This window comes from Talpa occidentalis, unplaced genomic scaffold (assembly GCF_014898055.3).
Source record: "Talpa occidentalis isolate TD23 unplaced genomic scaffold, MPIMG_talOcc4v2.1 talOcc4.11, whole genome shotgun sequence".
Taxonomy (NCBI): domain Eukaryota; kingdom Metazoa; phylum Chordata; class Mammalia; order Eulipotyphla; family Talpidae; genus Talpa; species Talpa occidentalis.
Window position 1 is genome coordinate 67787864 of NW_023601104.1, and position 14496 is coordinate 67802359.

The 14496-nt window shown below is 37.2% G+C and overlaps 1 long non-coding RNA gene across 1 annotated transcript in view; it reads left to right on the forward strand.

Annotated features, from left to right (window-relative positions):
• LOC119239141 (uncharacterized) overlaps window positions 1-14496 on the forward strand; it is an 85659-nt gene that overhangs the window by 28612 nt on the left and 42551 nt on the right. The window contains exons 6-7 of the long non-coding RNA XR_008550125.1: window positions 2176-2272; window positions 12025-12191. This is a non-coding gene — a long non-coding RNA (uncharacterized LOC119239141). The remainder of the gene's footprint in view (window positions 1-2175; window positions 2273-12024; window positions 12192-14496) is intronic.

Below are 14496 nucleotides of genomic sequence, written 5' to 3' on the forward strand. Positions count from 1 at the left end.
CCCTGGGTGCTTCAATTGTGGTATCCAGCAGCATCCTGACGACTGCTTAGGCTTAAAAACTCTGCTTTGTTTTTTACTTTTATTTGTTCAGTCTCCCCTATCAACCACTTGCAAAAGCAGCCGTTTCTACCAGGTAAAAGCTGATGGTCCTCTGTGCACACTGCAACCCTGAGTCTCGAGCTAGATAATTCATGAATTACAGTTATTCCCAATAGTGATTATCTTCTAAATTCTTAGCCTTGAAGCATACTGAAACATAAACTTCTTAAATAAACATTAAATGAAAGTAATATTTTGTTACACATGTTATGTTAATTTCAAAACTTAGGAAATACAGATAAATATGAAAAAAAGTAAAAGTCAATGAAATGTTATTACCTAAAGATAAATTCTTGAACATATTGTGATAGGCCCTCTGGGTTTTGTGTTCTGTATGTGGATGATGCACACTTTCATCCATTCTTTCCACATTGAGCATATGTTTATCATCAGTGGGCTGTGCCCTAGGAGTAGGTGTAGGCAACACAGGACTGAAAACATCAGTCCCTCTTTCCATGGACTTTGCATTCTAATACCTTTTATAAAAAATGGAATCATTCCACATCTGCAATTTTAAAACCTGCTTTTTATCCATTTACAATATAGACTGTATGTATTTTCATGCTAAGTAATTTTAAATTATTGTTTAATAGCTTGGTTTTTGAATGCTCTATAATTTCTCTAATCTAATTCCATAATTATAAACAGATAGTTTCCATTGGTTTTTTTGTTGTTTGTTTTTGCTGTTACTGTATAGACAACTTTTAGAGCAATTTTGTACATTGGCACATAGCTTGGCAACACTTATTCAATTACATTTACTAGATAAACTTCATACTCCAGTGTTTTGAGTCTAGCTCATATATTCTTTCCAAGTCAATATGTAGATCTATTTTACCATTATATTTTTCTGTATAAATAGTACACTTTTAGAAAGCATTTCCCTATTGATTGTCTTTAGAAACAATGAAGCAACAAGTATTCTTGTGTATGTATCTAGGCACATATATACATATTTATTCTTTTAATTGAACTTTACAATAGAAATACCTGCTTGGTATATCCATGTCAGCTTATTGTGGTCTGGATAAAGATGTGTATGAAATGACAAATGCAAGCTCTGCCCCACCCCCTCTCCCTAGCCCCAGTTAAAGTCTTTGTGGCAATAAACCACAACATTCTCTATTTCTCTTTTCTGCATTTATTTCTCTTTTGAATTCCCTCCACAAATCCTATACCCTCTGTATGACTTTTTTGTCACACAGCATCTATCCTCTCTCTCCTTTGCAACTACACCCTAATTTTTAGGAGCACTCTCTCTTCCCCCATTAAATCTGTCCAGTTATTCTAGTTTCTTTGTTCTCCACACAGGTCAAAATGAATTAAAACATTCCAACTTTTAGTGCCAATGCTACTGGCTGGGAAGCTTACCCCTGGGCTCCTATATCTCCCTACTTTGATCCTTTAGATTTTGCTCAGCTTTGACCTTGTCAGTGACACATTTCCTAATTGACCCTTTCAAAGTGCAGCTCTCAGCCTCCCAGCCCCATCTCCATCTTAGTTCTACTCTCCTCCAGGGCACACTTCATCACCTAACATGAACACCCTACTAAGATATCAGTTCCATGAGGGTAGGACTTTTTGCTTTTTGCTTGTTTCATCTACTGCTATATCCACATTGCCAGAACAGTTACTAATGTATAATGAATATTTGTTCAATTAATATTTAATTAAAAAATGCATTGCAGTGAAGTGCACTGATGAGTTTTGGACTAATTAAATATTAGTTTGAATCTCAGCTTATTGTGGTCACAATAAAGATGGCTCCATTTGCTGAGTAGATACAGATTAGACTTTTAAGGTCACATTAGCCGTATGATCTTGGACTGATTTCTCAATTTGTCAGCACTTCAATTTCTTCATCTCTTAAGCAATGGAATTAGAACAAACCATAGGATGTTAGGATGATTCAGAGAGTGTGTTTAGAATCATACCTGCTGTATAACAAATATCAATAAAGCTTATTTTCTTCTTCTCCTCTCCCTCCTCCTTTGTGCCCCCTTCTGCTCCTTCTTTTATTCTTTTTATTATCACTAGTATGAGGGAAAAACATAATCTTTCTCTTTTTCTTCCTAGGTTTCCGTTTTGTCACTTATACAGAATAACTGCTAATCTCCACCTGCGACAAGCTGGCTCCTGTCACCCTTCAGCATATCCTGGCACCACAGTGCAGGTAACATGCTAATGCAAAAAGTGTTCTGTTGCCTGTTCCCTCAGTGGGATCTGACACCCTTGTTTGAAGACAAGAACACTGTAGCCTCCTTGCAGTCCCTTTGGGACAGCCCCAGGGGCATGGTTTAGTTAGAAACACTCATGTTCACAAAATCTTGGAACCTGGGGGACTCTAATGTTTCCCTGGGTGTTGTGGGGGCTGCACACCTGGTTCATACATTCTAAGTAGTTATCTCATTCCTAGTTCATAGCAGTCAAGAATAAATTAGTGGAGAGAGAGCCCCACTTGTTTCCTTGACATTCAAGTGAAGAGGAAGTGACACATCATGTTTCACAGACTAAGTCTCAGGAATTTCTTCTGGCCAAGACCCTAGCTTTTTCATTATTACATTTTCAGTCACTCAGCAAGCATTAAAAAAATTAATTAACACTGAGGAAAGTTATCCAAAATGTGCTAGGAGGATTCTTTCTATCTAAAGACAATTAGGGCCTCCCCGGTGGCGCAGCAGTTGAGCGCTGGGTTGTGAAGCTGCCCGCGGCCTCTGCGGTGCCGGTTCGATCCCCGGCTGCTCCCCGGCCACCAATGGAGGGTCCCACATGGCGCGCAGACCTCTCCTGCCACCCGCTGCTCCCCTCAGCAGTGTACTTCGGTCCTTCTGCCTGCTCTGCTCCCCGCTCTGGCTCTGGTGAATACTCTCACCCTCCCGCGCTTCTGACTGTACCCAGTGCATGTATAAACAAAAAAACAAAACAAAACAAAACAAACAAATAAATAAATAACATGCCTCTATTAAAATAAATAAATTAATTAAATAAATTAAAAAAATAAAGACAGTTATTACAATTAGTCATAAATTCATGAAAAGTATTTATTGAGAATGATCTTGTGGCAGGCAATCTACAAGAAACACAAATCCAAAATCATAATAATGCAAGGGAATGATGAAATTGACATTACATATAAATTAAAAAAAAGAAACAGAGATTTAGAGAAGTTACCTATCCACATTTACCAACTAGATAGTGACTGAGCCAGGACTCAAAGCCGGAGCTACAGAACTCTAACTCCCCTGAGTTATACAATAGTTTACATTGTTGCTGACTGTTGTAACCTGGGGGTGGGAGAATAGAAAGTCCAGCAATAGTACAAGTCATATGGAAATTATTCAGTTATATCCAAGAAGCTTTTACTGTGAAGGTAAAGTGCTATTAGGTGTTTGAAGGAGATATGACAATTTGAATAAGGTGAAATCTATCTATACCAGCTCTAGAATTTGCTCAAATAAAGTACAAATAAATACTGTAATAGAGGTAGCAACAGAGAATCTTATTTCTGATTAGAGAGGACCACAGAGGGTATTGCAGATGTCATGTATCCCAATCTGGAAGACTGAGCAGGACTTCAGCAAGCAGAGTGGGACTAGGCACAGAAACTGCCATTGACTGAGCATGAGTTTGAAGGACAAGAAGTAGTTTGAAAGGAAAACAGAAAGAGGTCCCCTGACCACAGGATGGGCATCACAGCATGCCCAGGAAAGGTGTCAGTGGGTAACTGAATGAACAGGAATTCTGAGCTGAATAAGATCACAGAAAAGTGTAGCAGGTTGGGTGACAAATGATTATGAATCAGTGTTGAATGTGTTGGGCACAGTGATTGGAGAAATTCATAATAGGAAGGTGACTGTGTGTAACTAGCCACCTGCAATTCTCCAGTCAGAACTATGCAGTGATGGTAAGATCATTAGGACAGTCTCAAAATGTCCCTTTTCAGCCAATATATCATTAGTTCTAAATTGCAAAGCAATCGATCTAGTAGAGGATTACTTTGAAATGATTTCGCTAGAGGAAACATCTGATCTTTGGTGACATTGGCAGCCTTAGGTTAGTGGTATGGCTGTTGGAGAATTCACCCCCAAATGTTGGTGTTTAAAACCTCCCCAATGCAGTATCCAACCCCAGCAGATCAATGAAGACCTTCTTGCAAAATGTGTCAAACTCAAATGCATTTATTTTGAATGTTCCACTAACTAAAATTTCCTGAAATGTTTTTCCCTTTTAAAATTGAGATATAATCGGGGTATAACAATTCTCTCTCATTCAAGTGGTAACCACTTTCTGATTTCTCTCAGCACATTCAGTTGGCATGTTTTGAATTTCAAATGAATAGAAGTATAATGTATGTATTCTTTTGTGTTCCTCTTCTTTTGCTTGACATTTTTTGAGATTCGCTCATGTATTGCATCAGTATCTTAAGGTTTTTGAAAAGCTGTGTTGTATTATATTGCATGAATATGCCACAATTTTTTAAATCCATTCTCCTATCAATAGATATTTGGATCATTTACATAGTTGGGTCATTATAAATAAGGTGGCTATGAAGGTCTTGTGAATTTCCACAAAAAGTTTTGTGACGCTTTGCTTCTCTTTAATGATAGAGCTAGAAGGGTTTATGCTCAGTATGCCAGAAGGAAAAAGAAAAATATTGTATGGTTTCACTTATAGGAGGAATATAGGGGAACCAAATAAGGGATCAGAAAAAAATAACAATAAATAAAAAACCAAAATTAACAGCAACTATAAATCAAAAACATTCTGCAGAGGAGGAGGAGAGGGAGGGATCAAAACATGGGAGGAAAGAACACAAGGGACTATGGTGATGGTGCACAGGGAAGGGTAATTTGGTGGCAGGAATTTTATGGGGACTACACCTGAGGGGAGAAAGCAAACATTGTACAAAAATGAACAAGGATGTAAAATATATATAAATAAATAAACTTAAAAAAGAGTAGAATTGTATTTCCTCTTTGAAAAAGTTTCTTTTTAGCGCTTCTGCCCATTTTTTGACTGGATTATTTTCTCTGTTGTTTGTTTGTTTTGAATCTCATCAGCTCTTTGTAGATTTTTGTGATCAGTCCTTTATCATTAGTGTTGTGTGCAAAAATTTTCTCCCAGTCGGTGGGGTTTCTCTTTGTTTTGGTTATTGTCTCTTTTGCTGTGCAGAAGCTCTTTAATTTGATGTAGTCCCAGCTGTTTATCTTTGCCTTCGCTATCACTGCTTTGGGTGATGTGTCTGTAAAGATGTCTTTGAGGTGCATGTCATGTAATGTTTCACCTGTATTTCTTTCTATATATTTTACAGTTTCAGGTCTTATGTCTAGTTCTTTAATCCATTTTGAGTTGTTTTTTGTGCATGGTGTTAGGTAGTAGTCAAGCTTCATTCTTTTGCTTGTAGCGACCCAGTTTTCCCAGCACCATTTGTTGAACAAACTTTCTTTGCTCCAGTGCATATTCTTTGCTCCTTTGTCAAAGATTAGTTGACCATAAATCTGTGGGTTTATTTCTGGATATTCTATTCAGTTCCATTGGTCCGTGTGTCTGTTCTGGTTCCAATACCATGCAGATGGCCAACAGGCATATGAAGAAATGTTCAACATCACTTGTCATCATGGAAATGCAAATCAAAACTATAATGAGATACCATCTTACACCAGTGAGAATGGCACATATTAAAAAAACTAGCAGCATACAGGCTCTGCTCAACACTAAGGCAACCATTTATTTGTACAGTATTTTCTAGAAAAATCACTGGTCTATACCATAATAATTTTACAAAACAAAAGAGAGAAGCACAAAATAAAAAATTTAAATATCTAAAAAAAAAAAAAAACTAGCAACAACAAATGTTGGCGAGGATGTGGGGAAAAAGGAACTCTCCTGCACTGCTGGTGGGAGTGCAAACTGGTCCAACCACTATGGAAAGCTGTGTGGAGATTTCTTAACCTACTAAAGATAGAACTTCCATATGATCCAGCAGCTCCACTCCTAGGTATTTACCCAAAGGACACAGAGACATTAATTCAAAAGGGCATCTGCACCCCTATGTTTATTGCAGCACTATTTACAATAGCTAAGCTATGGAAACAACCCAAATGCCCAAAAATAGATGAACAGATCAAGAAGATGTGGTACATATACACAATGGAATATTACTCAGCAATCAGAAAAGATAAATGCACACAATTTGCAGCAACATGGATGGAGCTGGAAGGGATCATGGTCAGCAAAATAAGCCAGAAAGAAAAAGAAAATTACCTAATGGTCTCACTCATAGCAGGAATCTAGAAAACCTAAATAAGGGACCAGGAAAAAGACTAATTGCAATAAAGTAAAAATCAAAATCAACAAGTAACTATAGACCAGGGTAAAATTGTTGGGCCATAGATTGTTCTACATTAATTTTATAAAATGAAGCTTAAAATGTTCCTCAAAAGGGTATATCATTTTATACTTTTATTAACAATGTGTGAAGGTCCAAATTGTTCCACAAATGTGCCAATATTTGGTATCATTTATGTTTTTGAATTTTTTCTAACATGAGCATGAAAATGTAAGTCATTATGGAGTGGATGGGCATTTAGGTTGAACACTTTTTATGTGCTTTTGGCCATTCACATAGTTCCTTTTTGAAATATTGGGTTTATTTTTAGGTATTTCTTTTTTTTTTTTTTTGTATTTGCAAACAATAAAATGCACTTTTTTCCATTTAGAATTCAACAACTTTTGAAAAACCTAAAAATCATGTAATCCCTTCTACAAAGAAGACAGTTGCATCACAGCCCTCCACACCTCTGCCACCCCATGGCCTTTCCCACCCACCCACATTTCCCACTGACCTCTGAAACTATCCTCATATTGTCATTTAAATGGAGTCATACAGTATGTAGAGATTTTAGTCTGGTTTTGAGAATTATCCTTTATTATTCCATGTATCAATAAAATTTTTTGATGAGTAGTTTCCAAGGTATGGAATGTACCATTTGTTTATTCCACACATAGATGAGGAACATTTGGATTGTTTCCAATTTGGGGTAATTATGAATAACACTGCTATAAATATTTATATGTAGGCTTTTATAATGAACATAAGTTTCTATTTATCTTGAATAGCCTAGAGTAAAATTGTCAGGTCATATGATAAATGTACCTTTAAATTTATAAAAAATTGCCAAACTGCTTTCTAAGTGGCTGTAAAACTTATATTCCTATTAGCAATATAGGAAAATTCCAGTTATTGTACAACCTTGGCATGGCACCTTTTTTTTAACTTTAACCATTTTATTATTATTATTTTTTTAATAGAGGCATGTTTATTTATTTATTTGTTTGTTTGTTTGTTTATACATGCACTGGGTACAGTCAGAAGCGCAGGAGGGTGAGAGAATTCACCAGAGCCAGAGCGGGGAGCAGAGCAGGCAGAGGGACCGAAGTACACTGCTGAGGGGAGCAGCGGGCGGCAGGAGAGGTCTGCGGCCATGTGGGACCCTCGCCAGGTGGTGGTGGCCTGGGAGCAGCCGGGAATCGAACCGGCACCATGGAGGCTGCGGGCAGCTTCTCAACCCAGCGCTCAACTGCTGCGCCACCGGGGAGGCCCAACTTTAACCATTTTAATAGATTAGTAAGGTATCTCATAGCGATTTTGAATTTGCATTTCCTTAGTGAATAATGTTGACTATCTTCATGTGCTTATTTGAAATCTGCATACTTCTCTTTTGAAATTTCAAACATTTTGTTTATTTTCTTGCTGAGTTTTAAGAACTTGTTATATAATATAGCTATGTCCTTTGTAAAACCTATTAATTGAAAATATTTTCTTCTAGCCTATCACTTGTCTTTTAGTTTTTTTATCAATATTTTTACAGACAGCAATTTTTCATCTTAATTAGATTTAACATCACATCCTATTGATGGATCATGCTTTTCATACTATATCTAAGAACTCCACAATGAGTCCAAGGTCATGAAGATGTTCACCTGGAGATTCTGTTCTTTGTTGCGCTTGTGTTTCCTCTGCTCTGTTCAGACTGAGCCCAGGAAATGATTTCTTTACTTCCAATTCTGTATTTTCATTTCTACCATTTCCATTTTCTTCTTGTTAGTTTCCATCTCTTCTGAAATTTTTTCCAACTGCTTTTACAAGTTACCCACATGTCCTTTATCATATTTTTCAATTTTTTTTAAATGTCTTTGTGACCATACTAATACACAGTCTGTCTCTAAGAAAATGGATTTCAGTTTCATTCAACCAAGGGTCACATTTTTCTTTTTCTCAATATTTTTATTTTCTATACGTAAAAGAACAATGGAAACTGCAAAGGATAAAGTTTATTTTCAGTAATAAGAATACTCCTTCCAGGTCACATATAGGCAGATGGTGATGTGGGGCAGGGTGAAACTATTAACCCTTTAGATGACCTAGTTTGGGTTTTGTTGAAGTTTTAGAGTCAGCACATCACTGACTTAGAATTTTTTGAGGGCTAAATGAAGACACACTTTCAGTAAGGACAAACTGCAAGTTGAGTGCCAGTGAGATTTTAGACAGGCCTGGGAGATCTTTCCCTGGCTGCAATGATGTGGTTACCTACGTTCTACTCTTTGCTCTCCAGTGAAGGCCTGATGTGTTGCTAGCAGGTACGTTCACATCTGCCATACCCCAGGCTTCAGCAGGCAACCTCTCTCATGGTAGGTATCACTCTGCAGGAAAGCAAGCAGCCATGAATAAACATGGATTCTCTCTAGGAAGGTCTTCACTTTTGAAAATTGTGTTCATTTAGGATTTTTTCTCAGGTCTTCAATGCTCTGATTTTTAGAAAAGTTAAACTTTGATTTTGTAGCTTTCCAGTTTTTTTCTCCTTGTTGATGTGGGTATGACAATCTCTTGTGTTTTCCTTCACTGATGCAGAAATTCCTCATACATGCTTTTTAATTAGTAAAATGTACACTCAGGTTATGGTAATAGGTTGGGATTTCAGACTAACGTATATTTGACAGGGGGCTTATGTGTGTGTACATATGTGTTTGGAAGAAGCTGCACCAGTTAACCAAGTATCAGTTTAAACCAAAGATGAGTGTAGTCTTCCAATTGTACTTATTTGGTTTATTCCCTGTTAATTATGTTTCATAAAGCTCTGCTGGTTAATGAATGAAATTACAGCCAAATACTGAATAATTTAATGCCTGCCATTTTAAAATATTTTCTGTTATTTCATGCTCCAGTAAGTACAGTTAAATTGTATTCTTCTGATAAATTGGTGTTTATTATATTAATTTGTCTCTGATCACCTCTTCGCTTCCAAGTCCATGCTCTTTTAGCTACATGTCCTCGTACATGTAGATTGCAATCATGAAAGATAAATTATAAGACCTGAAGGGAATGTAAAAATTATACTGTTTGCAGTATTAGGGTGATTGAATTACAAGTTTCTTTTCATCCTTCAAAGAGTTCTCCCAAGATTTTTAAAGGCAAGAGCAAGGAGTTTACATATTTTTAAACTTAGAAATACAGATAAGTAACACAATGACGTGTACTGCATTTTTGTTAACAAAACCTGAATCACACTGTAAGTGATCTTGTGTTATATATTTATCTTTTCCTTCCCTCAGTTTCCTAACAGTAGCAATGATAAATAAGTTCACTTTTTCCAAAATATTATACTTTATGCAGTATTCAAGAGAAAAGAGGGAAGAGAATTTTCAGCTTTTAGATAAACTTTAAAAATGCATAAAATCTGAGTATTTGTAATTTAAATTATATTCTCTCCTTGAGAGCAATATAATTTTAGCTATGCCTTATTTTAACTTGTATTTGTTTTCAGGATCAGATTCTCAAAGGAGGTTTTTTTTTCCATATTAATGAATGGAAAGAAAATGTTATGGGAAAAAGTCACCATCTGGTTGTTTGCCCTTTATTTGCTCCCTGTCTTTAGTTTCAAATCCTGTGCAAGACAATCAGAACTTTACTTACTCAGTTTTATTAATTTGGAATGTCCATGGCCTTGCTTGGATTGCTCTCCTATTTAATTTCATGGTTAACTTTTTTCAAGAAATGAAATCAAAGCTAAATAAGGACACAGTTGAAATAAAAGTTGGAGAAGAAAAAGGAATTCAGACAATGGGTGTCAATGCATTTAGTAGGTTTCTTCAATCCAAACTGCAAAGAATTTCCACAAAGTCCTTTCAAAAATGCCAGAACAGTAAGGAGAAAAAAAAAAAAAAAACAGCTAGGTGTTTCTCCATTTCTTTTATGTTGGTTTCACACTTAAAATTTTTTTTAAATTTTGTATTGTCATTAAGAAATATAATTTTACTCAGCGAAATAAGCCAGAAAGAAAAAGAAAAATACCGGATGGTCTCACTCATAGTAGGAATCTAGAAAACTTAAATAAGGGACCAGGAAAATGAATAACTATAAGAAAGTGAAAATCAAAATCAACAAACAACTATGAACCAGAGACACTCCATGGGGGGTAGGGGGCAGGAGGGGAGGGATTGGGGTCAAAATAAGGGGGTTGCAATTGAATGGGGAATATAAAAATAAAATTTATTATAAAAAAATTTAAATAAAGTCTTCATTTGCATACCAAAAAAAGAGAACATCCTTAGCACCCAAATAATAAAAAAAAAGAAAAATAATTTTAAAATATAATGCATATCTCAAGTTTGTCATGTTTCCTCACATCAGTCTCATCCCATGCTCATACTCTTACTGGCATTTGTATACAGTAGAAACTTATTCTGAAAGCTCTACTTCCATTCCCCCCGCCACCATACATTTCAATAAAGACTGGATACACATGTGCACAACTGTGGAGCTACATTCATTGGAATCTTTTTCTTGTACACGTTCTTTCTAATGATCAATCCAGTGTTTCTTAGAATTTTATGTGTTTTTAACTCTATCAGAAAAAGTATTTTTACCCCAATATGGCTTCAAAGATGTGTTAGTTTCAGAAGGTATAATTCATACATTTTAGCAATCTCTCTTTAGAAGATTAGGAAATTTAGCCTTTGACATGATAAAATATTTTTTGTGTGATCTCTTTTTAAAATCTAAAGTATAAATTCTTTCTATATATTAATAGGTATATAGATATGGAGATAGAGATGAAGATGGAGATGAAGTAGAGTTGATAGAGAAGTGTGTGTGTGGGTGCATGTGTGTGTGTGTGTGTATATGTACGGTTAATGGATAAATGTGAGAACCAGAAAACCTCTCTATAGCTCCGTTATAGTGGACAGTCAGAGATGAACAACAGGATGGGAACCTAGTTCTTGGACTCATAGTGCTCTAGAGACCTTTGAGTACTCAGTTCAAAGTAGGACTAAGGCCCTTGTGGAGACCCTTGAAACATGGAATGGAGAAATCTAGATGGATATTCCTAAGGATGTTGACCCTGTTTCCTTCACCCCTGCACTCCCTGGGCTTACAAAGGTGACTCACATTTCCCTGGTAAGAATATGCTCTTGTGCTGTGCTGGAAAATGCAGAAATCTCTCTCCAACAAGGCAGTAGTGTTCCCCTTAGAAATAAGCCCTATCTCCTCTTCTGGCTGCCGGGTCAACAACTAGAGTTAAATCCTGCATAAACTTCAAAGAACATACTGAAACTGCTTAGGGAAGAAAGATGCCATCCAACAAAGAATTGAAAGACTTGACCTGTGCCTGGGTTTAGATTTGGAGGATACTTGATCACGGTATACAGAATGTAAAACTGGTCAGGGTACCTACCTATGACATGGTTTTTAATCCTGTATTTTTCTAGTTGAATAAGACCAATCTTTATATGCAATCTTTTTGCAAGTAAGGCATTAGACTGGGGTGGTTCTCATGCCTTGTAAACCTACAGAGGCAAACCAAAACCAAAGTCTGATTCAAACTGATTTTTGCTCAAACTTTAAATATTTTTAATATTTTTCAGCTTATCTTTCAACAGTACAAGAGATTTATCGCAAGGAATTACATCATGTGATGATAGAGGCTGCAAAGTCTCATGACCAAAAATCAGCAAACTGGAGTCCCAGGAGAGCCAATGTTATAATCTCAATCCTAAGAACCAGAACATCCAGTGGTGTAGTAAGTCCTAATGTAAGTAAGTCAGAGGCAGCAGAGACTGATTGATATCCAAGTTTGAAGTGAGGCAGGCAGAGAGAATGAATTTTCAATTACTCAATCTTTTCCTTCTACTCAGGCCTTCAATGAATTGGATAAAGCCCACTCACATTGGGGAACACAATTTATTGGATTTAGTCTACAGATTCAAGGAAAACCCTCACAAACACACCCAGAATAAGGTTTGACGAACTATCTGGGCACCCGGTTGTTCAGTCAAATTTACACATCAACTAATCACCACACCCTAGCAAGGCCCATTGCATAGAACAGATGCACCACCAGGGGGGCTCTTAGAAGCATGGAAAGGCCATCACAGGTGCTGAGCAAAATGGAAAAGCCTGAATTGGCCTCTCGGATGGTGAAAGTAAAGGAAGGAATGCAGCAGTTACAGGAAGAAGGTGATTTCTAAAGGAAGAATCTATCCTTGTATTCCAACACAGGATCATGAGGACAAGAGGCAAAAATTTTGTGAGTGTGTCCTTCCACATGATTTTGAAAAATGTCACCATCATCCCTTAGGTCCTAGTCTTTAGTCTATCGGGGAAAGAACTACAATAGGCTTTGGTTTCAGAGCACGCATGACATCACACCAATACCCCAACTGTGCAACTGAAGTCCCCAGATCCATAGACTATTGCCTTTCTAATAGACCACTGCTTCTGAATGAAAGAAAAATAAGAATATAAACACATCCCATAGCAATCAGCCTGTTGTCTTATTTCTTTAACTGGCACATGGATTCCATGGTCAAAGTTGGAGATGTGTGATACTTTAATGGAGTATAAAGTATTCAGTAATTGTTGACAGCTGCACAACAGAGAAAAGAAGATGGCCAATCAAGTCAAAATTCAGGTCATGTATTTCTATGTAAATAAATTGCTACATTTTCTGTGATGTCTGTGATGGAATGTATTGACCTGCCACTAGGTAGTTGGCAAGGTCTCTCCAGGTAAAGTATAATTTATCTAAAAGCCTATTTTAGATATAGGATGACACCCCAGAAAAAGATCTGGCCTCACGCAGAGCACCACGGATAGCTTCAATTGTTTAGGTACCTACTTACTAAGAATTTGAGGGGAAAGCTCAAAAAGATAACAAAATTAGTCTTTTAGGAAGAGAGAATTTCACTCCCTTTGAAGCTGATTCCAACACAGTTGAGAAATAACTACAGTCTGTAATTATTTATATAAAGAAGTGTGGCATCCATGAAGCTGAGTAAAGCTGAAAGGGTGAGGCAGTTACAATGTGGCCTTATTTCAGGGTTCCTTGCTAAAATAACACCAAAAAGGTGCAGACTTGCCCATCCCATTCTTGAACTAGGTGCTTGAGAAGGAACATGTCTTCTCTAAAACTCAATGAAAAGTAAGCTAACTATAGAAAAATGTATCTGCTTACAGAAAGCTTCTGCTTAGAACACAGCTAAGAGATGATGAGTTTCTGGCCACGGGCCAACATTTTCCTGAGCACCTAACAATGCCTTAGTGGATCAGAGACATAAAAATCCTAATGCAGCTATCAGGACTAGATTTACAAGAATTGCTGAAGGACAGAAGAGCCAGGAATAGAAAACATTTGGAAAGCATCCAGACATCAACAAAGAGGGATAGAAAGCACCCAAAAGACATTGGTCAAGAGGCCCTGGGGAAGGGGCAGTCAGTCAATAACCCCATTCAGACCGAGGCTGTTCATCCAGACACTAGAGTCTAGAGAATCCAAGTCCTCGACTCAAAATCTGAAAATGGTTGGAAATTGCTAAATTTGCGTAAAGGAAATAGCACCCCATACCATCCCTGTGCTGCCCCAGAGACTGGTTCCAGTACAGGGTTCAGAAAGTCTCTCTAGTGGGACCTGGATTCCTTTGACTAAAAAGAAGCTAATATTGGGATCCAGGTCCCCTCTCCTGCCCCAAGGGAATCACTGGTGTTGAAAGAAACAGTAGACATCTCAAACATTATCTGGCTTTCTTAATTCTAGAGCTCAAGAGAGCGTTACTGGGTTTCTGTTTGTTTGTTTTTAGCCTGCATTGAGCCTATTCTTCCTTTGGCTTGTGCACAACCATGGTGCCTGGCCTTGCTTGAACCTCACTGATGACCTTTAATATCATTGTGCTATAATCTGAATGTTTGTGTGCCCACCCCCCAAATTCATATGTTGAAATCCTAGCCCCAAATATGGTGTTAATATGTGAGGCCTTTGGTGGATGCTTCCTTTAGAATTAGTGACTTCACAGACATACCTCAGAGCTCCCCGCCCCCTTCCACCATGTGAGAACAGAATG